The sequence below is a fragment of the Lepidochelys kempii genome, chromosome 23 (assembly GCF_965140265.1).
Source record: "Lepidochelys kempii isolate rLepKem1 chromosome 23, rLepKem1.hap2, whole genome shotgun sequence".
In the NCBI taxonomy this organism is placed as follows: domain Eukaryota; kingdom Metazoa; phylum Chordata; order Testudines; family Cheloniidae; genus Lepidochelys; species Lepidochelys kempii.
Genome location: NC_133278.1, coordinates 3,163,376 through 3,188,119, shown reverse-complemented (window position 1 = coordinate 3,188,119; position 24,744 = coordinate 3,163,376). Strand labels below are relative to the sequence as shown.

At 58.2% G+C, this 24,744-nt stretch overlaps 1 protein-coding gene across 3 annotated transcripts in view; it reads left to right on the top strand.

Moving 5' to 3' along the window:
- Nucleotides 1-24,744, top strand: part of LOC140902085 (leucine-rich repeat and fibronectin type III domain-containing protein 1-like) — a 56,607-nt gene that overhangs the window by 20,954 nt on the left and 10,909 nt on the right. Inside the window, exons 1-2 of one of the 3 annotated variants that reach the window (XM_073321757.1) lie at nt 17,166-17,307; nt 17,992-18,049. The exons of 1 other annotated variant lie outside the window; for it this stretch is intronic. The gene's annotated coding sequence lies outside the window, so the exon portion shown is untranslated. Of the gene's footprint in view, nt 1-17,165; nt 17,308-17,991; nt 18,050-24,744 lie in introns of those variants that run through there. One more of the 3 variants, XM_073321756.1, reaches the window with a different exon arrangement.

Below are 24,744 nucleotides of genomic sequence, written 5' to 3'. Positions count from 1 at the left end.
TCTGACAGCTGGGCCGAATGGCAGAGTCAGGACTCCTGGGTTCTATCCCCCGCTCAGGGGTGAGGGGAGTGGGGTTCAGTGGTTAGAACCGGGTGGGCTGGCAGTCAGGCCTCCTGGGTTCTATCCCCAGCACTGGGTGAGGAGTGGGGTCCAGTGGTTTGAGCAGGGGGGATTCAGAGCCAGGCCTTCTGGTTGTCTTTCCTAGCTCTGCGTGACCTTGGGCAAGTGTCTCTACCCCCACCCACTCCGTGCCTCAATTTCCCCATCTGTAAAGTAGGGCTAATAATCTCGCTCTGTCTTTGTACAGAGCTTTGGCGGCTAGCCAGGCACAGTCCCAAGGAGCACTCGTGCTGCCCAGAGAACAGGCTTTCAGGCATCTGTCCGTCGAGCAGGGCCTAGGAGTCAGAACTCCTGGGTTCAGTTCCAAATTCTGGGTGACCATGGTCCTGCCATTTCCCCCTTGGAGGTAAGAAATTGGCTTTCTCCTTCCGGGCATTGCAAGTGGCCTCATTGATTGGGGATTTGGTCCTTAATTCTTTGAGAGCCTCGGTGTCGAGGCGCAGGACGGCCTGTGCCACGCAAAGGTCCATTTGAAGACGAATAGTAAGGCGTTGTCATTATTCATTTAAATAGACAGGGCTCTCCAGAGCATGGGCCGCATCCCCAGCTGTGAAATCGGGCGTAGCTCCACTGGACTCAATGAGGCCAGATCTCTGCTGGCGTGAATCCGATGATGTCACTGGCCATCAGTGGAGGGTTTGGGCCTGAGTGTCTGGCTTCCAAGGGATGGGTCCTTGCACACCTGGGAAGAGCCAGTGACCTGAATGGGCAGCTCCCCATGCAGAGTTGCTCTTGTGTGTCAGCGGGCAGGGGCAGGCTGGTTGTTTTGAAATCTGCTTCCTCTACGTGGAGACCTTCCCTTGGCTGCAACAGGACTGGAGGGGAGCATGAAAGGTGAAATTTTGCCCCCCAGGGCAGAGGGAATCCCTCTGGAGCCCAGCCAAACAGCAGGTTAGTCCCAAAGCTGGGGCTAGAGCCCGGCTGGCCTGATTTATTGCACCTTGCTCCAACCACTAGACCCCGCTCCCTTCCTAGAGCTGGGATTAGATCCTGGGAGCCCTGACACGTGCCCACCCTGCTCTAACCAACAGATATCTCTCCTCTCCCAGAGCTGGGGATAGAACCCGGGAGTCCTGACTCCCAGCCCCCCCTGCTCTAACCACTAGACCCCTCTTCCTGCCCAGATCTGGGGAGCGAACCCAGGAGTCCTGGCTCCCAGGCTGCCCTGCTCTAACCACTAGACATCGCTCTTCTCCCAGAGCTGGGAATAGATCCCAGGAGTCCTGACTCCCAATCCCTTACCCATTACTAGACACCAGGTCCTTCCAGAGCTGGTATAGAACCCAGGTGTCCTGAGCCCTAATTCTTTGCTCAGACCACTAGACAAATGCTTTTTTTCCCATAGCCAGGAATAGAACCCAGGAGTCCTGATTCCACGCCCCTCCCCCCGGACTCGACCCACATTTGCCTTAAGTCACTATTTGCTGAATGCTAATATTTAAATACAGACAAAGACTCTGGAAGTGGGGTACAGCGGGCCATGGGGGGGATGAAGGCAGTGAGGTCAGATGGTGCTGTTTTAGCCTCCCCCCCCCAGTCCCGCTTGCATTGCATTGCATTTCTCCGCTTGTTTTGGTATTTCTGTTTGTCAAACAATGTTTATATTAAAACAACGGCTCATTAAAATTCCCTTTTCCTGCTTGGAGATTTTTATTATTATTTATTTTTTAATTGGATTCCTGCCTCGTGCTGCCCTTTAAAAAAATTGTGTTTATACAAAGAAGCAAAGTGAGTCGAGTTTGTTTTCCAGAGGTTTAACCTTTGTCCAATTATTATTTATTATGAATCGTTATTAATTATGACTACATCATAATTAATAACCTTTGGGTAGATTTTCATTTCCGTGAGTATTTTCCTGGCTTGTTGGGTCACTTGGTTTTGGGTTGTGTTTCTTTGAGTTCCTGAAATAAATATGTAAATCGATAGATGGATAGATAGAGGTATGTGAATGGAGATAGGAAGATGGGTGTCTATGGGGAGCGATGGAGGGGTGTGTATGGGGATGGACGGATGGGTGGATGGATAGAGGGGTGTGTATGGGGATGGATGGATGGAGGAATGGAGGGGTGTGTACTGGGGTGGATGGACAGATGAATAGAGGGATGTGTATGGGGATGGATGAACCGGTGTGTATGGGGATGGATGAAGGGATGGAGGGGGGTGTATGTGGATGGATGGATAGTGGTGTGTATAAGGATGGATGGATGGGTGGATGGATAGAGGGGTGTGCATGGGGATGGATGGACGGATGGATAGAGGGATGTGTATGGGGATGGAGGGATGGATGGATAGAGGGGTGTGTATGGGGATGGAGGGATTGATGGATAGAGGGGTGTGCGTGGGGATGGACAGATAATTTTAAGACATCTTTTATTCGTGGCAACATAAGATCGCTGCTTGGATAGTCTTTGCCTGGCTTCCAGATGCAGGGTGTCGTGAAAGGCTCTTACAATGAACATGTGGGTCAGGCCTTCAGCTGGTGTAAATCAGCAATGCCTTCCATGGGAGCTGCCCCCATTTTCACCAGCTGGGGATTGGGTTCCGGTGCCTTTCGGCAGTTGAGGGTTGAGTAAGGGGGGTACATCCAGGAGAAGAGGAAGAGAGACGGGGGGATTCTGAGAGCTGGTTCCACTGTTTCTCTGCCAGTGTAAATCAGGAGTCGCTCCGCAGCCGACACACTGGTGCAAATCTGGTGTGACTGAGCTGCAAACAAAGACCCCCGGTTTTTGCGTCGCACAGGGGCCCCGGGCGCTCACGTTCCGCAGCCCACCGTGGGTGTGAAACCCTCCCATTCAGATCCAGTGGTGTCGCACGTCCAGTTTGCACTGGTGTGAAGGATGGCACGCGGCGCTCCCCAACCAGCGTGGCTAACTGGTTCCACCCCAGGCGAATTGGTGCTCGCTACTCAGCCCCCCATCACCATGTCCACTCAGCCGCGGCCTCGGGACGTCTCCTTGGCCCAGAGAGCAAGACTTCACATTCCTGCTCCCACCCTGGGAGAGCTGGCTGGGAGGGAGGCAGTGTGGCCCAGTGGGGAGAGCCCTGGGCTGGGACTTTTAGTCCCAGCTCTGCCTGCTGGGTGACCTTGGACAAGTCACCCCTCTCAGTGCCTCAGTTTCCCCATCTGTCAAATGGGGATAATGCTCCTTACCCCATTTCGTCCCCAGCTCTCCTTCTCCCACCTGCCCACTCCTTTCCTTTCTGAGGATGGCCAAGAGATCAAAGCAATGACCAGATAAACGAGGATGGGGGCAGTGTCCTGAGTGAATCCTGACCCTCGGCAGTGGGGGTAGAAAGTCATTGGTGTCATTGGTGACTGCCTTCAGGGCGTAGGGGTGAATCCCTTAAAATGGGTGTGGGCCTATCGCATGGGAACATACCGAATGGTTCCTGCTTCTTTTGGTGGATTATTATTAGCTAGCACCTAGAGGCCCTTGCCAGCTCAGGGAGTGGCCCCCCGACAGGCCAGGTGCAGCATAGGCCCCTGCCCAGAGAACTCACAGTCTATGGAGACAGAAGACAGGAGGAGAAACTGAGGCACAGAGCAGCGCAGTGACTTGCCCCAAGTCACCCGGCAGCTCAGTGGCAGAGCCAGGACTGGGACCCAGGCGTCCTGAAGCCCAGCCCTCTGGGTCATGCCACGTGCGCAGGGCTCAGCTCTCCTACTGCCTGCCCTCTGTGCCGGCTGAGCGGTCCCCCCACCTTGTGAGTCGAGTGGCCCTGGAAGTCGTTGGAGGTGTGCGGAGGGCGCCCGGCTGTGATGCCAGCCCCGTGAGTCGCTCCGGCCTGGGGCTGTGTGTTTATGGAGCTCGCAGCCTACTCGGAGAGCCCGACCGGCATCTGGGCTGCCCATTCTCTTTGCAAAACCTGGCTCGTTTGTCTTCTCTACGCGGCTCTCGGCTACGGGGACACCGGCAGGCGGTGGAGAGAGGGGAGCCGAGGCAAGCCCTGGCTGCAAGCTTCAGGGAAGCGAGGCCTGTTCTATGCAGCCAGACCTGGGATGTCCTGATTGGTCCGGAGCCAGAAGGAGCTGGGGGAAGGATGGCCTAGTGGTGAGGGAGCCAGTTGGGTGACTGGGATCCTGGGTGAAGGCAAGCAGGACGAGTGGCAGGAGCTTGGGAGCTGGGAACCGAAGCTAGGGGTCACCGCTGGTGTCAAGGTCAGCAATACCAGGTACCAGGTCAGGGTTGGGGGGGCCCCGGGAATCGATCGGGAATCAGGCTCCTAGTCAGACCTGAGGTCAATGCCGGGAGCTCAGAAGCAGGGTGGTCACAGCAGCTAGCTGGAGACCCCCATTGCTACCTGGACTCTTCCTGGTAGGCCCCTTATATAGGATCAAGGAGCCAATCGGGATTGCCAATACAACTGTCAGTCAGATCACTCAAGGAGGAACTTCCTGTGGCGTGCCGCCTCTGAGGAGGGCGGGGAGCAGGGTGGTGTTGGCGGTCCTGCATTCAAGTCCCACCAATCCTTACACTTCGACCTGGATCCCTCAAAAGAGAGCTAGGCCTCTCCTCCCCAAGGGGCTGATTCCCATGGGAGTTAGGCACCTAAATACCTTTGAGGAGCCGGGCCTCTGAAATGAGGATAATTGCCTGAATTGGGCCCCTGCCTGACCTCCCGGGGGTATTATGGGGATAAATACCTTAAAAGCTTGTGAGGCACTTGGATATTACAGTCGTAGGCTCATAAAAACCCCTAAGATGGGTACATAGCTCCCAGAACAGCCACGTAGGTTGACATACTAGGGAAGAGCTGTGTGTGTCTAGTGCGGTGCACCGAGGATTGTGTTGGAATTCCAAGCTGTCACTGCAGGCGTGAAGGGGTTTCCCGGATCCTGCTGCCAAGCTAGAGGGCTTTGTAGGGAAGCGTGAGATCAGATTCAATCGGCAGCGAGCCACCGACAGCAAGGTGAAGTGAATTACGCCCCTCTGCCTTAGTGAGCAGCCTGCTTTGTCTCTCTCTGTTTTGGGGTTCTTGAGTGTTAAGGGTCTGGATTGTGAGAAATAAAGTCATGTTAAGTTGCAACCTTCCCACAAGAGTGTTGCATGTTTTTATCTAACTTCTCTGGGCGTCCGCTGGGAACACAACATCTAGCTTCCAGGATTGCTAAGTGGGGCTGTGACTCCACCCACAGGGGCTTTGCCAGCTATTTCCAGAGTCCTGAAATTAGAGTTGGGTGACATTTTTTGTGCATATCTCTTTTTTGGGCTGAAAAATACAGATTTGGGGCCATGGAAACAACTGGGAACACCAGCATGGTTTTGGCACTTTGTTTTGGTTGAATTAAAAAAAAAAATCAGAAGGCCGTTTTGTTTGGCGTTATTATGTTTTGATTTTGCATTTTGGAATTTCGCTCCGATTTCCTGAAAAAATGAACCCATGAAAAATAGGTTAAAAACCCTCAAAAATGGAAAGTTTTGCCACTGGGGTAGCTGGGAAGTCCACCTCGTTCTCTGCTTAAACAGGGGTGGGCCCAACCGCAAGGGAAGTTGTCAGTCCAACCTTCCACAGGGTGGTACTTCGAAACCTAGGACTGGAAGGGACCTTGAGAGGACTCGAGTCCAGTCCCTTGCACTCAAGGTAGGACTCAGTATTATCTCGACCATCCCTGACAGGGGTTTGTCCAACCTGCTCTTAAAAATCTCCAATGAGGGAGATGCCACAACCTCCCTGGGCAATTTATTCCAGTGCTTCACCACCCTGACAGTTAGGAAGTTTTTCCTAATGTCCAACCTAAATCTCCCTTGCAGCAATTTAAGCCCATTGCTTCTTGTCTGATCCTCAGAGATTAAGAAGAACAATTTTTCTCCCTCCTCCTTATAACAACCTTTTAGGTACTTGAAAACTGTTATCGTGTCCTCTCTCAATCTTCTCTTCTGCAGACTAAACAAACCCAGTTCCTTCAATCTTCCCTCATAGGTCATGTTTTCTAGACCTTGAATTGTTTTTGTTGCTCTTCTCTGGACTTTCTCCAGTTTGTCCGCATCTTTCCTGAAATGTGCTGCCCAGAACTGGACACAATCCACCAATCGAGGCCTACTCAGCGCGGAGTAGAGCAGAAGAATTAATTCTCGTGTCTTGCTTACAACACGCCTGCTAATACGACCCAGAAGGATGTTCACTTTTTTTGCCGCAGTGTTACACTGTTGACTCATATTTAGCTTGTGATCCACTCTGACCCCCAGGTCCCTTTCCGCAGTGCTCCTTCCGAGGTCGTCGTGTCCCATTTTAGGCCCAGGTTCTAATCCCCATACCCCCTCTTGCTAATCCTGCTCATGAAATTATCAAACCCTTCTCGAACGAGGGGGGAGATTTTGTTCAAAGGCACAGTGGCTCTGGGTGGGGGTGGGGATGGCATCTCCCAGCTACCTGCCTGACCTCCCTGGCTTCGAAAGACCTCCCCCGCCCACGCCACTGGCTGGAGGTTGCACAGGAGATTGGCAGCAGAGCCCCACCACGGGGCTGCCTTGTCTGGCATTAGGGTGGCCAGGTGCCCAGTTTTCCACCGGAAAGTCTGGTCATAAAGGGGACCTGACTGTGTCTGGTCAGATCTACTGACCGGACACCCAAAGTCCGGTTACTGTGGGCGGGAGAGGCGCCGGGTCATCACCCGCGCTAGCCCCTACTCAGCCGGGACCGTCTCCTACTTTCGTCGGGCAGCTCCCAGACCCAGCTCCACAGGCAAGTCCCCCCGGACGGAGGAGGGGGGGAAAAAGCAGCTAGTGACGGGGGGGGGGGGGAGATGAGTGGATGGGCGGGGCCTCGGGGGAAGAGGTGGGGCCTTGGGGGGGGGGAGAAGCGGGGCAAGGGAGGTTCCCGCTCTCCTGCTGGGGTGTCCAGTTTTTAAATATTACCAAATTGGTCACCCTACCTGGTATCGATGCGCCAGGTGGCACGTGGCAGAGCGCGGGCATGAGGCCAACCGGAGGGCTCCAGGGGCCTGCGTGCGGGAAGCCGCCATGTCGCCATTTGGCCCGGCGGTTGCACCGGGCCGCGTGCGATCAGCCAAGCCAGTGCGCTCGGCTCTCACGCTTTCCTCCTGGCCTTGTGCAGGCCTGCCTGGGTAACTGGAATAGAAACACATCCTGAACGAAATGGCACGGGTCTTCGCCCGTCCTCCCCCGCCGCCCACACCGGCTCCAGAAGCCAGCCGACATCTTGCTGGCTCTGCTAACCTAATTGGAAGCAGCCTAAGGAGGATGACATATGGGTTAATTAAGCCGTGCCCGAAAGGAACAGTTGAAATGGGGAAGATAATTCACTAGGACTGCGTGCGTCCGCGCCACCCCCATGCACGTGCCCCTTGACTCTGCGGGCAGGGAGGTGGCTGGATGCGACAGGGGAAGGAAAGGAGGCTGGATGGCTTGAACTTGGGCCCCCCTAGCAGCAGCCATGGCTCAGGGGCTGGCCCTCGAGGGCGCTGGTTCGAATCCAGCCTGGACTGGCCGTGCCGGCTGCAGGGTTTGTTAGGGGTGAAAAGTTGATGTTCTGTGCTTGCTTCACGGCGTGGCAAAAAGCATCAGACGGGGCCAGATCCTCACTGGAGTAAACTGGCATCACTCTACTGCCGTCCATGCTGGTTTACACCAGCCTCTCTGCCCTTTGCAGCCCTGGTCAAGAGGGAGGAGATCAGATCAAGCGTTGAGAAAAGGGGCAAACCCCACGCGACTGCAACGCGGTGGTGTGATTATCTTTAATAGGAAAATAGAAGCTAATATCAGTTCTTAGACAATCGCGGTTCAGGTCAGCCCTGTGGTTTCTTCGTGATCTCAGTGGAAGGGCATCAGGCAGACAGGGTGTCCAGGAGCATCATTATATGATTCAGAGGACTGAATAAAGAATTACAGACACACGCGAAAAAACCCTTGTCGTTAAAAGAACGTTATGTAGGTTGCAAAGTCGAGGCCTGGGAAAACGACAGGAAATGCCAACTCTGCGACTGCTTGTGCAGTTCTGTGCCCGACCTGCAAGGAGGCAGGGCCCAGAGGACACCAAAGGTGAGATTCCAGTGCGCACGCACGACGGGACAGTGGTCAGGTGCACGGCCACTGTCCCGCTGGCATTGCACCCCAAATACCGCTTGAACGGAGTTTTTTGCAGGGCATTTCCTGCCATTTTTGTTTGTGAAAGGGAAAAATAAGGCGGCTTATGCACCCTTTGCAGGACTTGCAGTCTCAGCCTTCTCTCTTAAGAAACAGGCTTTTAACACCTTGGGCTACAGAACTAGCTATTAGGGTGGCCAGGTGCCCAGTTTTCGACCGGAAAGTCCAGTCAAAAAGGGGACATGACTGTGTCCGGTCAGATCTACTGACTGGACACCCAATGTCCGGTTACTGCAGGCGGGGAAGGCACCGGGTCATCACCTACACCTATTCAGCCGGGGCTGTCTCCTACCTACATCAAATGGCTGCAGCTCCCACCCTGGGCTCTGCAGGCGAGTCCCTCCTGACCCGGGCAGAGGAGTGGGAGGGGAAAAGCAGCGAGCAACAGTGGGGAAGGGAGAAGAGGAGTGGATGGGGCGGAGCCTCAGGGGAAGAGGCGGGACAGGGGTGGGGTCTCGGGGGGAGGAGGCGGGGCAGGAGAGCATCCGGTTTTTAAATATTACCAAGTTGGCAGCCATATGCTGTCTCCATGTGTGGTTGGGAGAGGCCAAAGTGAGGGGCTGGGCTGGGGCTGGGAGTACAGGGGGAAGTCAGCCCACCTATCCCCACCACTTATTCCCCCCAGGTGCTCTGGCAATTCCCGTGCATTCCCAATGCAGCATCTACGTTGGTGTTGTTAGCCCAGGTTTAGAACGGTCCTGTTCTGTTGTTAATTTGTCAAGTATTATTTTATTAGGTGGCGGGGGGGCTTAGTGGTCAGAGCCCTGAACTGGGACTCAGGCAACCTGGGTTCAAATCCCAGTTCTGCTACTGGCATGTCATCACTGCCCCCCACCCCATGCCTCAGTTTCCCCCCTCTGTTAATGCCTTCTTTGTAAAGTGGTTTGAGACCTACAGCTTCTGATAGGCTGCCAGCACTTCTCGTAGCAATCCAAGTGATAGAAAAGAAAGGGGGATTTGTGATGGCTTCAGCTAACCCTGAATGGAAGTTGCTGTAACAAAGAAAAGGCACTTTCCTGACCCGAGGGTTTTCTCCCGGCCTCATTTCATAGGCCTGCTGCAAGCGATGAGGGCTTAGGGTAACAGGCCTCCTTTTTAATGGAAAGAATTAGGCAACCTAAATACAGGGGTCCCCAGTTATTCTAGGGGGAGCTGGCAAAGAGTCACATAATGAAGGTAAGATTGTCCATCGCTCTTGTACCATCATTTACACCTGGGCAAATCGGTGCGAAACGTTCCCCCTTGGATGACAGTGGTGGGAACGTTTTACTCTCATGGCCGGATTCCCAGCTGATGTCAGTCTGTCTGCAGTTCAGTGCAGGAGCAGAGTTGCTGGGGCGATCGGGGAGAGGGTCAAAAGCCAGACAGATCCTGCGGCGGATGGCAAGAAAGCTACCGCAGAAGGATGGAGATGCGGCGGAAGGATGGGCGGATCGCAGCGTGTGGGCTACGGGTTCCGCACGGGACTTGTGGGGCGTGTCCCCCTCTCGCTGCTGCATGGCTGGTTCAGTGGGGAGAGTGCCCCTGACTGAGCCCCCCTGCTCCCTGCAGCACAGCGCCCCCTAGTGCCACGCTGGGGCGTTGGGGGCAGACCTCACTACCAGAGGAGAGCGCCCCCACCTTGTTCCCTGCAGCACAGCGGCCCTTTAACCAGGGCTGGGCGATCCAGGCTTTGGTGCCAGCCGGCCTCCCTTCCCCCAGTCCAGCCACCTGGGTGGCTGGCTGCGGGGGTGGCGTTATTAGCAGTCTGTGCACGGTGCTGCGGGGGGAGACGGGGGGGCGGGGCGGCTCCGGCAGCTGGCGGCTCTGTTTGTCGACAAGCAATCTCACTTTTATCAAGCGCTGATTTTGAGTCAAAGCATGTCAGGAGGAGCTGGGCCCGCTGTGTTATTCCCAGCACGTCCCCGCACCCGCTCGGAAATAACGGGGAAAGGAAGAGGGGGCAGCCCATGGGGCGGAGGGAGCAGGGCTCAAGGGGTCATCACCCAGGCCTAGGATCTCACCCACTGGGGCCGGCTTGATCCTCGATGCTGGTGGCCTCCCATCCCAGCAGGAGGAAAGAGCCCCCTGTCCCGGAGGGATTGTGGGGGGCTGAAAATGGTGCCGGGGGGAGGAGGACACTAATGACTAGGGTGATGGGGGTGGAGGCAAAGGAGTTCAGGGTGGAAGAGAAGGATGAAGTCGAAGGGAAGGGAGGCTGGGAAGAGGATGGGGATGGAAGGGAGGGGTTGGGGAGGGAGAAGAGAGAAATGGTGGGGAGGGCTGGAGTGTGTGCCGGGGGGGAGGCTGGGGAGCTGGGCCTGCAGGGGTGCGGGGGGTTGTGCTCGGCAGCCTGGCGTGTTTCGTGGGGTTGCTGAGCCCCTCTCCCTGGTGGCAGGGGAGCGGGGACCCCCGTGGGCAGTGCCAGGTGGAGGGAGGGGCCCCGCTCTCACAACTGGGGACGGGCGAGGGCTGGGCCCATGCTAGGGTGACCAGGTCTCTGATTTTGGACCGGAACACCCGCTCGACGAGGGATCCTGGTGGCAGTGCTGACCGGGCCGTTGACTGTCCGGTTGGCGGTGTCGTGCAGTGGGGCTGGCGGGTTCCCTGTTAGCCTCTGCGCCGCGTGGCTCCTGGAAGCAGCGGTATGTCCCCCCTCCAGATCCTACGCGTAGGGGCAGCCCCGGGACTCTGCACGCTGCCCCTGCGTCAAGCGCCGCCCCTGCAGCTCCCATTAGCTGGGAACCATGGCTAATGGGAGCTGCGGGGGCGGCCCCTGTGGGTGGGACAGTGTGCAGAGCCACCTGGCCGTGCCTCCAGGTAGGAACCGGAGGGGGGACATGCCGGCTGCGCCGCCCAGAGCCTGCACCCCTGAGCCCCGCCGCCCATATGCTCCAACCCTCTGTCCCAGCCCTGATCCCCCTCCTGCCCTCTGAACCCCTCAGTCCCAGCTCTGAATTTGACATCAGGCCTGTGCAGCATAGCCCTGGGTGGCAGGGAGCCCCTGGGGGTCCCGGGGCAGGGCAGGCTGACAGCCAGGGAGCTCACAGGGTCTGTCCTGATCCTGTCGCTTTGGTTCCTCTCAAGCCCACCCTGGCCCCTGTGCTCTTTCCCTTCCAGCCTGAGCCCGCTGGATAACGGCTCCATCCCTCCCAGTGCTGCTGCCATGCACCAGAGGGGGGCGCTGTCTTCCCCAGGCCCATCAGGCTTTGCTCTCTCCCCACTGAAATCAGCTGCTCCTGCCCTCCCAGTCTGATGGGGCAGGGGGTGAATCGGGCCAAGCTCAGTAGGGCGTCAGTGCCAGGCCCCCAGCTGAGTCCCCGAATGTAGCCACCTCCTTCCCCTTCTGGCCTGCTGTCTCCCCGTAGCCACCCCCAGCTGCTTCCCCTTCCCCACCCCAGATCCCACTGCCCCAGCTCCCTCATCACAGGCGTCCCCAGGCTGGCGAGACAGGGGCTCAGGGTGGGACGGGGGGGGTTAACCCGTGACGCCTCAGTGCTGACCCCGGGCAGGATGGGGGGGCCGGGCTTTGACACCCCACCCTGGCCTGTTGGTGCTAAGAGGCTTTGGCTAAAAGGGCCTTGCTGGGAATGAGGCCGATCGGGCCTCATGCCGGCGAGAGCGAGCGAATCGGTGACAATAGGAGGGAAAAAACAACCCATCTGATCCCCCTCTCTGCCAGCCCCCCCTTGTCGTCCGTCCCCCCCCACGATCGCCTCGCCTTATTGCCGAAATTGAATACAAGGTGCATTAGCCACATCAGCTTGACCGAGGGCCCTGGAGCCGGCGGCTCTGGTAGGGAGGGAGCCAGGAAGCTCAATAAGGATTCGGATATTAAATCCACCTCCCAGCCTGGCAGATAAGGGCTGAAATATGCCCCCTTTCCCCCTTCCCCGCCCAGCCCAGGCAGCTGGCAGGTCCCGGCGAAGGGAGTCCAGACAGGTTGGGGGCAGGTGAGTAGATTTTGACCCTGTGCCCAGGGCCTTGTTCTCTGGCAGCCACTGGGTTCAGCCATCCTGCTAAGCAGGGCTGGACCCCGGCTGGACAGCGGCAGGGAGACGTGATGTGGGGAAGGCTGGGGGGGCTCAGCAGGGGGCGCTGGGCTGCAGGGAGTGGGGCGGGGGCTCAGTGGGGGACGCTGGGCTGCGGGGAGCGGGGCGGGGGCTCAGAAGGGGATGCTAGGATGTAGGGAGCGGGGCGGGGGGCTCGGCGGGGGGCTCTGGGCTGCGGGGAGCGGGGCGGGGGCTCAGGAGGGGATGCTGGGATGTAGGGAGCGGGGCGGGGGCTCGGTAGGAGGCGCTGGGCTGCGGGGAGCGGGGCGGGGGCTCGGCGGGGGGCTCTGGGCTGCGGGGAGCGGGGCGGGGGGCTAGACGGGGGGCGCTGGCCTGCGGGGAGCGGGGCGGGGACTCAGGAGGGGATGCTGGGATGTAGGGAGCAGGGCGGGGGGCTCGGCGGGGGGCTCTGGGCTGCGGGGAGCGGGGCAGGGGCTCAGTGGGGGGCGCTGGGCTGCGGGGAGTGGGGCGGGGGCTCGGCGGGGGGCTCTGGGCTGCGGAGAGCGGGGCGGGGGGCTAGACGGGGGGCGCTGGCCTGCGGGGAGCGGGGCGGGGGCTCAGGAGGGGATGCTGGGATGTAGGGAGCGGGGCGGGGGCTCGGTAGGAGGCGCTGGGCTGCGGGGAGCGGGGCGGGGGCTCGGCGGGGGGCTCTGGGCTGCGGGGAGCGGGGCGGGGGGCTAGACGGGGGGCGCTGGGCTGCGGGGAGCGGGGCAGGGGCTCAGGAGGGGATGCTGGGATGTAGGGAGCAGGGCGGGGGCTCAGTAGGAGGCGCTGGGCTGCGGGGAGTGGGGCGGGGGGCTCGGCGGGGGGCTCTGGGCTGCGGAGAGCGGGGCGGGGGCTCGGCGGGGGGCTCTGGGCTGCGGAGAGCAGGGCGGGGGCTCAGGAGGGGATGCTGGGATGTAGGGAGCGGGGCGGGGGGCTCGGTAGGGGGGCGCTGGGCTGCAGGGGGCGGGGGGCTCGGTAGGGGGCGCTGGGCTGCAGGGGGCGGGGGCTCGGCGGGGGGCGCTGGGCTGCGGGGAGGGGGCAGGGGCTCAGCGGGGGGGGGCGCTGGGCTGCGGGGAGGGGGCGGGGGCTCAGCGGGGGGGCGCTGGGCTGCGGGGAGCGGGGGGCTCGGCAGGGGGCGGGGGCTCGGTGGGGGGGGCGCTGGGCTGCAGGGAGCGGGGGGCTCGGCAGGGGGCGGGGGCTCGGTGGGGGGGGCGCTGGGCTGCAGGGGGCGGGGGGCTCAGCGGGGGGCGCTGGGCTGCGGGGAGGGGGCGGGGGCTCAGCGGGGGGGGGGCAGGGGCTCGGTAGGGGGGGGGCGCTGGGCTGCAGGGGGCGGGGGCTCAGCGGGGGGGGGCGGGGGGCTCGGCAGGGGGCGGGGGCTCAGCGGGGGGGGGCGGGGGGCTCGGCAGGGGGCGGGGGCTCAGCGGGGGGGGCGCTGGGCTGCAGGGAGCGGGGCGGGGGGCTCGGTAGGGGGCGGGGGCTCAGCGGGGGGGGGCGGGGGGCTCGGTAGGGGGCGGGGGCTCAGCGGGGGGGGGCGGGGGGCTCGGCAGGGGGCGGGGGCTCAGCGGGGGGGGCGGGGGGCTCGGCAGGGGGCGGGGGCTCAGCGGGGGGGGGCGGGGGGCTCGGCAGGGGGCGGGGGCTCAGCGGGGGGGGGCGCTCTGCTCTTTCAGTTGGTACTAGGCAGCCGTGCCGTCTTTCGCACAATATGTAAAATCTAGGTCCTGCTGAAGCCCCCCTGGCTTCTCACCTTCCCGTGGGTTTTGTGGCCTTGTCCCCCGGTGACCCCACGCCGCGGCCCCGAGCGCGGCCCCGGCGCCGGTTAGCTCTGCCCCTGCCGTGCCCAGCCTCGGCCCGACGGTCCCCGTCTAATTCCCCGGATCCGTCGGTGCAGCCTCACCTCTCCCGCCGCCAGCACCAGGGTCTAGATCGAGCCCGCTGCCCCCTGCTGGACGGGGCCAGAGCTGCTCCGACCTTGGGTGGGCCGTGTCGCCCTCTAGAGGCCCCCAGGGGGACTGCAATTGGAAACCCGGTTGATTCCATTTGTTGCCTGTTCCCTTTGGTTTCGGGCCCGAAGCATTCACCTCCCCCTGCCCTGGGATCAGCGGAGAGCTGCTGTTACGTGCTCCTTTATTTCTAGCGCGCCTTCAGTTCACAGGGCCCCCTTGCCAGCGCAGCAGGGCCGGGTTCTGGCCTCAGCTCCGAGAGGCTCAGGGCCCTGGGCAGACACCCTGTCTATCGTCACACAGAGCCCAGAGCACAGGGCGTGGGGTTGTTTCTCAGGCCCTGTTCTGGAATGGGGCAGGGGTGAGTTTGCCTGTTAAATAGCTGCTGTGGCCCCCGTGACCCAGGAGTGGCCAGGCTCCCAGGAAGGGGGCACTCCCTAGGGAAACTGACACTGTGCGCTGCCCAAGGGGCAAGGCCCCACACAGAGCGGGGGAGTGACTTGCCTGCGTTTGCACAGAGCAGGAGAGGTGGGAATAGCTCAAGGACAGACTCTCAGCTCCCCACTCTCCGACCACCAGCCCCCACTCCCCTGCCAGAACTGGGAATAGGACCCAGGAGTCCTGGCTTGCAGCCCCACCAGGCTCTCACCACTAGACCCCACTCCCCACCCAGAGCTGGGAACAGAACCCAGGAGTCCTGGCTTGCAGCCCCACCAGGCTCTCACCACTAGACCCCACTCCCCACCCAGAGCTGGGAACAGAACCCAGGAGTCCTGGCTTGCAGCCCCACCAGGCTCTCACCACTAGACCCCACTCCCCACCCAGAGCTGGGAACAGAACCCAGGAGTCCTGGCTCCCAGCCCCCGGCCCGCCTCTAACCGCGCTCATGTCAACAGTCTCCTCCTGCTCTCTGTTCTCCATGGCTCCTTTTCTGTCTTTGCCTCACGTTAGAGCAGGTGAGGTGGGAGCTCCCTTCCTTTGCAGGCCTGCTCCCCCCCCCTCGCCCTTGTTCCCAGAGCCTTTGAAACAAAGATCCCCCCCGGTCCGAGCGGGGTTGTCATGTCCCCGGGCTCTCGGCAGGTCCCCGGGCTCACTAGACACCCCTTGCTGGGAAGGGCAGCACCATGGGCTCCAACAAGCTCTTTTAGGTGCCACCGTTCAAACACGCGCGCAGCCAGCCCCTGCTGTGCTAAGCCGTGCGGGATCTCCGGCGCTGTGCCATGGCACTGCCAGTCGGGGGCTGTGACGTGACGGTGGAACACAGCTCGCCTGCTGCCGCCGTGGGCATCTCCTCTGGCACGGGCCAGCAGTGGCTTTCAAAGCACGTCACAGAGAGAGCTTGTGAGCAGCCCGAGCTTTAGATGCCCTCTCCCAGGGGGCAGAGCCTGCCCGCCTGCCTGCCTTTCCCTGCCCCATCTCCTGCCCCGTGTGAGCCAAAGGGCCCTGTCACCTGGCCCCCTCGTGCCGTCATTGGCAAGGGTATGAGGTGGGCGTGAGACGCTTCTGGATGGTCCCGATTCGCACAGGGTGTGCGAGGGGGAGGAAGGTCTGGGGAAAAAGCTCTAAGATGTCCACCCAGAGGTCAAAGCATCAGGGAGGGGGGAATCCCAGATTCTCAGCAGTGTCAGTTCCCCTCCGCCCCAATCAGACAGAACGGGTCAATCAGAGAACCAACCAAGATGGTCAAAGCTGGCAGTGAAGGTCCCACTGAGTTTCACCTCTCAGACCTTAAGCAGTTCAATTGGGTGTCAACTCTTAAACCTAGTGATGTTCACTAGAACCGTATGAACCATTTCACCACTGAGCCTTTTAGTGAGAACATCCAACTAATGTGCCTATCTCAAACCCCTTCCCCGTGTGCTGAGAGCTCCCCCCACTCACACGTACTCCCCGAAACCCCTGTCCTGCCCTTCGGCTTCATCTGGAGTGGGAAAAACTGAACATTTCGGGTGCTGTCAAATCACTGGGATATTGTACTGAGCTAAATAATCCTGGGTGAGCTCACTGATTGGGACAGTGAGTTCACGGCAACACTGCTTTGATTAATGTCCATGAAACTTCAACTTTCTGGTGATGAATGGATGGATAAATAGGTAAATAGATATTTTGATTCTATGGTTCCTAGGTGCTACATAATACAAATAGCCAGCTAGCTATAATAAAGCAAGAGAAAGATTTGCTAGGGGACTACAGAAGGGATTGGATAGATAAAAGAGAGTTTGTGAAGTACGATGGAAGGATGAACAGAGAGATGGTTAAATCCTTTGGGTGGGTGGGTGGATGGATGGATAAAGAGATGGACAGATATTATGAATAAATAGACAGGAAGAGAGATAGGTAAATGTGCATGAATGGAAGGCTGAAAAGAAGGATAAAGTGGTAGATGAATGGGAGGCTAGCTTGACCCAGGGAAGGTTAAAGAGAGATGGATGAATAGATGGAAGGACGGAGGGATAGATCGTGATGGTTTAATATTGAGGATGGATGGAAGGGTGGGTAGAAGGTAGAACAATGGCTAACTAGTGGGCAGGGTGGCGGGGGCATGGCCAGATTTGGGGCGTGAGTGTGGCCTGAGATGGGCCCGGATTGCACAGGGCGAGTCCAGGGCAGCTGTGCTGTGCTTGTGAGGCGTTGCAGGGCCTGGCTGTCGTTGCAGGGTCTGGGGTGGACCTGGCATGGAGAGGGAAGGATGGAAAGATGGAGAGATACCAGGGACGGAAGGTGAGGTAGAAGGATAGAGAGATGAACCGACAGATGGATAGGTCGAGGGGTAGATAAATATTGTGGATGGAGAGAATGGTGGGTAGGAGGAGAGAGAGATAGGAGGAAAGGGTGGATGGATGGATAGGTAGAGCCATGGAAGGTCAGAGAGAGATGGCTGGAGAGATATTGGGGAGGGAGGGATGGATAGAGGGATAAAGAGATGGCTGGATGGCTAGTTAGAGCAATGGATAACTATGGTGGCTGGTTGGAGCTGGTTGGAGATGGCTGGACAGACAGAAGGATGGAGAGATACGGGGGATCCCCTGGCTGGACGCGTAGAAGGAGAAATTCGAGGACAGACAATGTCTACAAGCACTGGAAGGGTGAAAATGACACAACCGCTGTCATGAGCTGCCGTGGCGGGTGAGCCTTGCAGTGCGCAGAGTGCCAGCCACCACTGATTGGGCTAAGGGAGGGACTCCTCCAGCCGCCTGCGGCAGTAGGCTCTTATCCACTGCAAACCAACCCGAGGGCAGACACGCAACACCCAGGGGCCTGAGTCCAGGATCTGAGTTCAAGGCTCTGTACTAATGCACAGCTGAGGGATGGGCGTGATTCCTCCTGATGGGAGAGGGGGGCCTGGGGAAAGCATGGTGGGTCTCTGGAGTTGACCCTGAAGATGGGCAGAATGAGATCTCCCAGGGACCAAAAGGGGCAGTGGCAGAAGGGGCCCCGCAGGGTCCCTAGGAAGAAAGGACTGGAGATCAGGTTAGCATCCAGGTGCCCCAATCATGGCCCAGGCTCCCATTGTGCCAGGTGCTGTATATTTTCTTTTGCTATTAGGTGTATTACGGTAGCACCGAGGCACCCCAGGCTCCCATGGTGCTAGGTGCTGTACATGTTTATGGCTATTAGGTGTATTATGGTGGTGCCAAGGTGTGGCGCTAGGTGCTGTGAGCCACTATGCCATGTGGGGGAGGCCGTGCCACCTCGCCCTCAGGCCCCACCCCCTCCATCTCCGCATGCCCCTGGCCCCTGGACTTGGGGAGGGTGATGATGGGGGCAGGCGGGATGGCTGCTGACATCTCTCTCGCTCTCTCTCCCCAGGCAGTGGCGGTGAAGGCTTGCATGCCCGGCGAGAGGCGGGATGAATTCCTGAGGAGAGGTAATTGCCAACGTGCCATGTGCTGGGTGGGGGCAGGGCGAGGGGGGGAGGGCATGGCCAGATTTGGGGTGCGCGTGTGACCTGAGATGGGCCCAGATTGCACAGGGCGAGCCCAGGGCAGCTGGGCTGTGCTTGTGAGGGCATCGCAGAGCCTGGCTGGCGTTGCAGGGCCTGGGGTGGACCTGGCATGGGTGTTGCAGGGCCTGGTGCAGGCCTGGCACAGGCTTGGCATGGGCCTCGCAGGCTCTGTGCTTGCCAGGCACAGGCCATCTCAGCGGAAGGAGCATTCGGCGCAATGAGCAGCGAGGAGACCCCATTGCCCTGCTGCTGTTCTGAGAAGGCAGGTTAAGAGTCAGCAGTGAGCCCTTGTCACCAAGAAGGCTAATGGCACATTGGTCTGCATTAGTAGGAGCATTGCCAGCAGCTCGAGGGAAGTGATTATTCCCCTCTATTCGACACTGGTGTGGCCACACCTGGAGTATTGTGTCCAGTTTTGGGCCCCCCGCTACAGAAAGGATGTGGACAAATTGGAGAGAGTCCAGTGAAGGGCAACAAAAATGATTAGGGGTCTGGAACACGTGACTTATGAGGAGAGGCTGAGTGAACTGGGGTTATTTAGTCTGCAGAAGAGAAGAGTGAGGGGGGATTTGATAGCTGCTTTCAACTACCTGAAAGGGGGTTCCAAAGAAGATGGATCTAGACTGTTCTCAGTGGTGGCAGATGACAGAAGGAGGAGCAATGGTCTCAAGTTGCGGTGGGGGAGGTCTAGGTTGGATATTAGGAAACACTATTTCACTAGGAGGGTGGTGAAGCACTGGAATGGGTTCCCTAGGGAGGTGGGGGAATCTCCTTCCTTAGAGGCTTTTAAGGCCCGGCTGGACAAAGCCCTGGCTGGGATGATTTAGTTGGGGATTGGTCCTGCTTTGAGCAGGGGGTTGGACTAGATACCTCCTGAGGTCCCTTCCAACCCTGATCTTCTATGATTCTAAAGCTGAACGCCGATGAACGCATGTAGGCCCTTCTCAGACATGTGCTGCATTACCGCTAGGCTAGACACGGGGGGGACCAACTGGCCAGTGTGTGTGACATCTGCAGAGAAGAGGGTCAGGGATGGCCCTGCCTTGGAAGCTTTAACTGAAGCCTTTAACACCTGTGCTGTTAGCCCTGGAACACCCGAGTTCAGTCCTTGGGGTGCCAGCCACAGTGGTGGGCATCTCGCCAATACTTTAAAACATTGCCATTGATTATTGGAATCAGAAGATTCTGTGCTTGACTCCTGGCTGTCTCGCCCAGTCTGTTCCCCGGAGGTTTCAGAGCCCAGAGCAGTGGTTCCTTAACTGGTTTATTTTAGACGGCATTAGGAATACATGAATGGGAACACCGCGCTTTTGGCTGATGAAAGACTAATGCAAGTAAGCCGGCTTTTATTTAAAATGATAATTCATTCGATTTAGACATACGCAATAGGGTTAGAATATTTTAAAGAATTACTCAGAATTTGAGAGGGTGTTGAGTGATTAACAGCAGGGTTGCAAGGTTCTGTTGCAGGCACGGGCCAGGACCCTATTATGCCAGGGGCTGTACCTTTTTATTCCTATTAGGTGTATTACAGTAATACCTAGGTGCTCCCGTCATGGACCCGGCTTCCATGGCACTACACGCTGTACATTTCTGTTGCTATTAGTTGTATTACGGTAGCACCTAGGAGCCTCAGGCATGCACCAAATCCTCATGGTGCCAGGAGCTGTACGTTTTTTGTTGCTATTAGGTGTTTTACTGTAGTACCCAGGCGCCCCCACTCCTGGACCAGGGCGCCAGGTGCTGTACAGACGCAGAACACAAAGTGGGTCCCTGTCCCAGAGCGCTGCCCGTCTAAGCAGATGAGACAGCCCGAGGGTTGTGTCTTGGGGCGGAGGAGGGTGGTACGTTTGTTATGAGAACGCTCTGTCCCCCCGGCTGATCGGTGCCATGTTAACCGGCCTGATGGCCGTTTGAAGGGATCTGCGGAGGGAAACACCGGCAGGAAATGATGTGAATGGCAATGGCAGGGTAACCCACTTCCCAGACCCTGGAACAGCTGGGTGATGGCTGCCTATCTGGCTATGTCCCAGCTGGCCCGGGCGACTCCTCCCCAGGCTGGCACCCCAGGTTCCAAGGGGATCTGAATCCTGCATTGGCAGCAAACTGCGACAGACCCTTGCTTGTCTACAGGGGGAGCTAATCCAAATGAACTCTTAAAATGGGTTAGTTAAACCCTTTGTGGACGCTCTGATTCAGAATTAAAGGGGCCTTAATTCTGTTTAGCTTTATTCAATTCCAAAGCTGCTCCTCGGGGAGGAGCCTTTTGTGCCATCATGGAGAATTCACCCCCACCCCCACCCCCACCCCAGGCTGATGTCTGTGGTATAGGTCCTATGAAATGCAGTCCGCTTCCATCCATCGGGGGACAGCTCCCACTCCCTCCTCTGCCTCGTTACTCCGCTCGCTGGTATATTACGGGATTGGATTATCATGCTTACAGGGTTAGTGCCCATGCCACTGTGCGGAGCAGCTAGCTTCCACTTCTAGCTCGTTGGGCCTTGTGAAAAATTAATGGTCCTATCTCCGGGGCTCAGGGCTGCAGACAGCTGTACGGGCCGGAGAGGGGGCGCACCCCATTCTATTAATGGAAGGATCGGGAAGCCAGGCTGGGTAGAGCAGGGGGTGCTGGGAGTCAGGACACCTGGGTTCTGTTCCTAAATATAGCCCCTGAGAACAGCTGGTGAGGAGGAGGGTGCTTCTGTCCCAGCTCCTCCATAAACAGAGGCGTCAGTGCGGCGGGGCTGTGAACGTGGGCCGGCTAAGATGTGTGTCTAAATGAGCGCCCACGGCTGTGTCCCTGCTGTGCCATCCATTGGCATGGCGCAGCTACCCCCTGTAACGATGCCTGTTCTGGCGGGACCCAACTGAGAGTGCCAATTCTGGACAAATTGCTTCAAGCCGGGCAGTTACAGCCCGAGGCTGGGGTTTTTCCACCTCTAAGGCAAACCAAACCAGCCAGACAGAGAAGACTTTGGTTTTACCCCACTGGCTGACCCAAAGTCACACAAGCAATTCCCTTAGACACTCCAGTTTCCCAGTATGACCACCAGCGCCACTCGTTATGGGGACAAATGGTTATGAAAACCAACACCCCAGTAAAAGAAGAAAGGTTCTCTCGATCCCAAAGGACCAAGCCCCAGACCCAGGTCAATATACAAGTTAGATCTTACTCACAAATCACGCTGTTGCCCATCCTTTAGAATCTAAAATCTAGAGGTTTATTCATAAAAGGAAAAAGATACAGATGAGAGCGAGAATTGGTTACATGAAATCAATTCCATACAGTCCTGGCCAAGTTCTTGGTTCAGGCTTGTCGCAGGGATGGAATAAACGGCAGGTTCAGATTCAGTCTCTGGAGTCCATCCACAGCTGGGATGGGTCTTTCAGTCCTTGGTTCAAAGTTTCAGCGTAGCAAAGTCCCTCCAGAGGTCAGAAGCAGGATTGAAGACAAGATGGAGGAGCTGCAGAAGCCTTTTATAGTCTCTTGCCATGTGGTCTTTCTTTCTTTGTCCCAAAGACAAGCTGCCCAGCACACGGCCTGGAAAAACCTCCGAGTTCTGTCCACAGGCAGGTCCCTGCACACCTTGCTGAGTCCCCAGGCGTGTCTGCCTTCTCTCAGTGGGTCCGTTGTACAGTGGATGGTCCTTAATGGGCCGTCCAGCAGGCTAGGCAGAGCTGAGACCAACTTGTCTGGGGTGTCCCCCAGAAGCAGAGCACAAGTTTGAAATACAGACACTCTAGAACCAATACTTATATCTTTAAATACAAAAACGATACATGCCCTACACGTCATCATAACCAGCCAACCATGACCTTGTCTTAGACACTTTATCTGACCCCCTTTATACAAGATCTGGTGCCACTACGGGACCTTGGTTGCAACAGTGTTCTATACGGTCCCAGTTCAAGTCAATAACGTCACACCCCCATCTGGGAATTGTCTGTGGGGGTAGAAGAGGGCCTGGATGGACCCCAATAGAGGCACAGCCCCTCAGCACTGCCGGGCCTAGGGCGGGGTTATGCCAGCAGAAAGGCATGGATGGCTCTTGTTTGACACGCAGACCTCCATCACGGCATTTGTAATACCCCGCCACAATAGCAGCCAACCGTGCGCTATGCAACTCGTACCCCCCCACCACAATAAAAGCTCCATTGATGCTCTTTCTGTACCTACCCCCCCCCCGCCCCCACAGCCCCGTAATGGGGCAGTGTGCTGGGGTAGCCAGCCATGTACAGTCTGCTGTCTGCCAGCCTAAGAGCCAGGACTCATTGGGATTTCAGCCAGCCTGAGAAATGCCTGGGCCCCACCAAAGGGCAGAGAACGCAGGGGGGCGGGGGCACGAACTATGGGGAGTAAGTGGTGCTGGTCTGGGGGGAGGGGCTCCTGGGAGTCAGGGCTCGGGCCCCGGCGTGGGAACGGGAGTCCGGGAGGCGGGTGAAGAGGCATCTGAGCCGGGTGGAGGAACTGACTGTTTGTTTGCCTGGCCTGTTATCCTGGGAGGGGATTTCACGCTGAGAGTGACCTGGGAAAGACCAAACGCCTGGGGGAGGGGAAACGGAGGCAGGGCGTGCCTGCCCCGCCAGGCTCGGCCAGCAGGGGGTGCACCATGGCAGCTGAGCTTATGACACCCCCACCATAGTAAAAGTCCCAGCCATGCCCTCTGTAGCTCCTATCTTCCCCCCATGATAAGGTGCTGGGAGGGGGCACTCGGATTAGCGGGGTCTGGCTCCCAGTCGTGGGGAGGGGCTGTGGCTGACCAGCTGAGCTTAGCAGGGCAGGGGCTGTAGCCTCTTCCCCCGCCCTCCATTTCTCTCTCTTCCCTGCCATTGCTCGCTCGCTCGCTCGGTGTAATTGAGGCTCTTCTCCTTGGGGAGAGAAAGAGAGATACAGGCTCAGAGCAGGTCGCTGACTTCGATCCACATCTGCCTGGCAACAGCAGGGGTTGTTTTCGTCCGCACACAGGGGCGGTGTTCTAGGGTTTAGATCGGGGTCGGGCAGGAAGCCAGGTTTCCTGGGTTCTATTCCTGGCTCTGGGAGGGGAGTGGGGTCTAGTAGTTAGAGCAGGGGGGGCTGGGAGCCAGGATGCCTGGGTTCTATCCCTGGTTCTGAGGAGGGGAGGTCTGGTTGGTTAGAGCTAGGGGGCTGGGAGCCAGGACTCCTGGGTTCTATCCCTGGCTCTGGGGTGTGGGGTCTGGTTGGTTAGAGCTGGGGGGACTGGAAGCCAGGACTCCTGGGTTCTATCCCTGGCTCTGGGAGGGGAGTGGGGTCTAGTGGTTAGAGCAGGGGGGCTGGAAGCCAGGACTCCTGGTTTCTATCCCCAGCTCTGGGAGGGGAGTGGCATGTAGAGGTTTGAACCAAGCTAACTGGCTGTCAGGACTCCTGAGTTGCATTCTGGTCTTTCGTGAAACTGCTCGGCATTAAGCAGCTGCTTGAGAGCGGCAGGATGGCACCAGACTTAGGGCACTAGTGTCTCGGCTTTCCCACTGATGCACCTCCTTGAGCAGCCGCTCCATGCCTCAGTTTCCCCATCAGTACAATGGTGTTCCTGTGGGGATGGGGTAGTGTGAATAAATACACTGCAGCCTGGGAGGTGCTCAGATACTGCAATGATGAGCAGCAGAGGCTCTTACTCATGTCTCGGGTGTGTGACTCCTCTTAGGACGGCAGCTCCCCAGGGGGGTTAAAAACGTGGTGGGGGTGGTGGGATTGTAGGGTATAACGAGCGTTGCTTTCCCCTTTATAAAACACTGAACCATAACGACTCAGGACCCTCCCTCCATTGCAGTTCGTATGGTGCTTTCTTCCCTCCGCCCCTCGAATTGCCTGTGAAACAAGATCATGGTACAGACAGCGGGGACTAGGAATTAGCCCCCCAGTTCTCAAATCGCAGCCAGTTGGAGCGGGGTGGTCAGTGTGTGGCTGAGGGTGAAACTTTCCTCGTCACCTGTGTTGGATTATTATTAAGTGTAGCACCTAAAAGCCCCGGCTATGAGTAGGGTGGGGGGTCCCCCTTCGGGCCGGGCGCTGTGTCAGACCCCGGCCATGACTGGGGAGTCCCCCGTCAGGCCAGGTGCTGTGCCAGATGCCGGCCGAGATCAGACGGGGTCCCCTGTCAGGCTGGGTGCTGCACAGACCCCAAGTGAGAGACAATCCCTGCCCCCAAAGTGCTCACGGTCTTGACAGCTAAAGACTGAGTGGGGAAACTGAGGCAGAGAGTGGCGAGATGACCTGCCCAAGCTCACCCAGCAGAGAAGTGACAGAGACCAGACTGATTTAGTTGGGGTTGGTCTTGCTTTGAGCAGGGGATTGGACTAAGTGACCTCCTGAGGTTTCTTCCAACCCTAATCTTCTCTGATTCTATGACTGGAACCAGGGTACTGAGCATTTCTGCACTGGGTCACAATTTCGCTCAAGTGTAACCTTATTCCACAGCAGCTGCTTGGCCCAGTGTGAAGAGGATGGGACAGGCACGCAGGATGCCTGGGTTCTAATGCTGGCTCTTCTGCTGACTGGCTGCTCGCTACTCTTTCTGTGCCTCAGTTTCCCCAACTTGCAAAATGGAGATGCTGGTGGCAATCTCCTTGGTCAAGGAGATGAGAGCCTACGGTTTGCA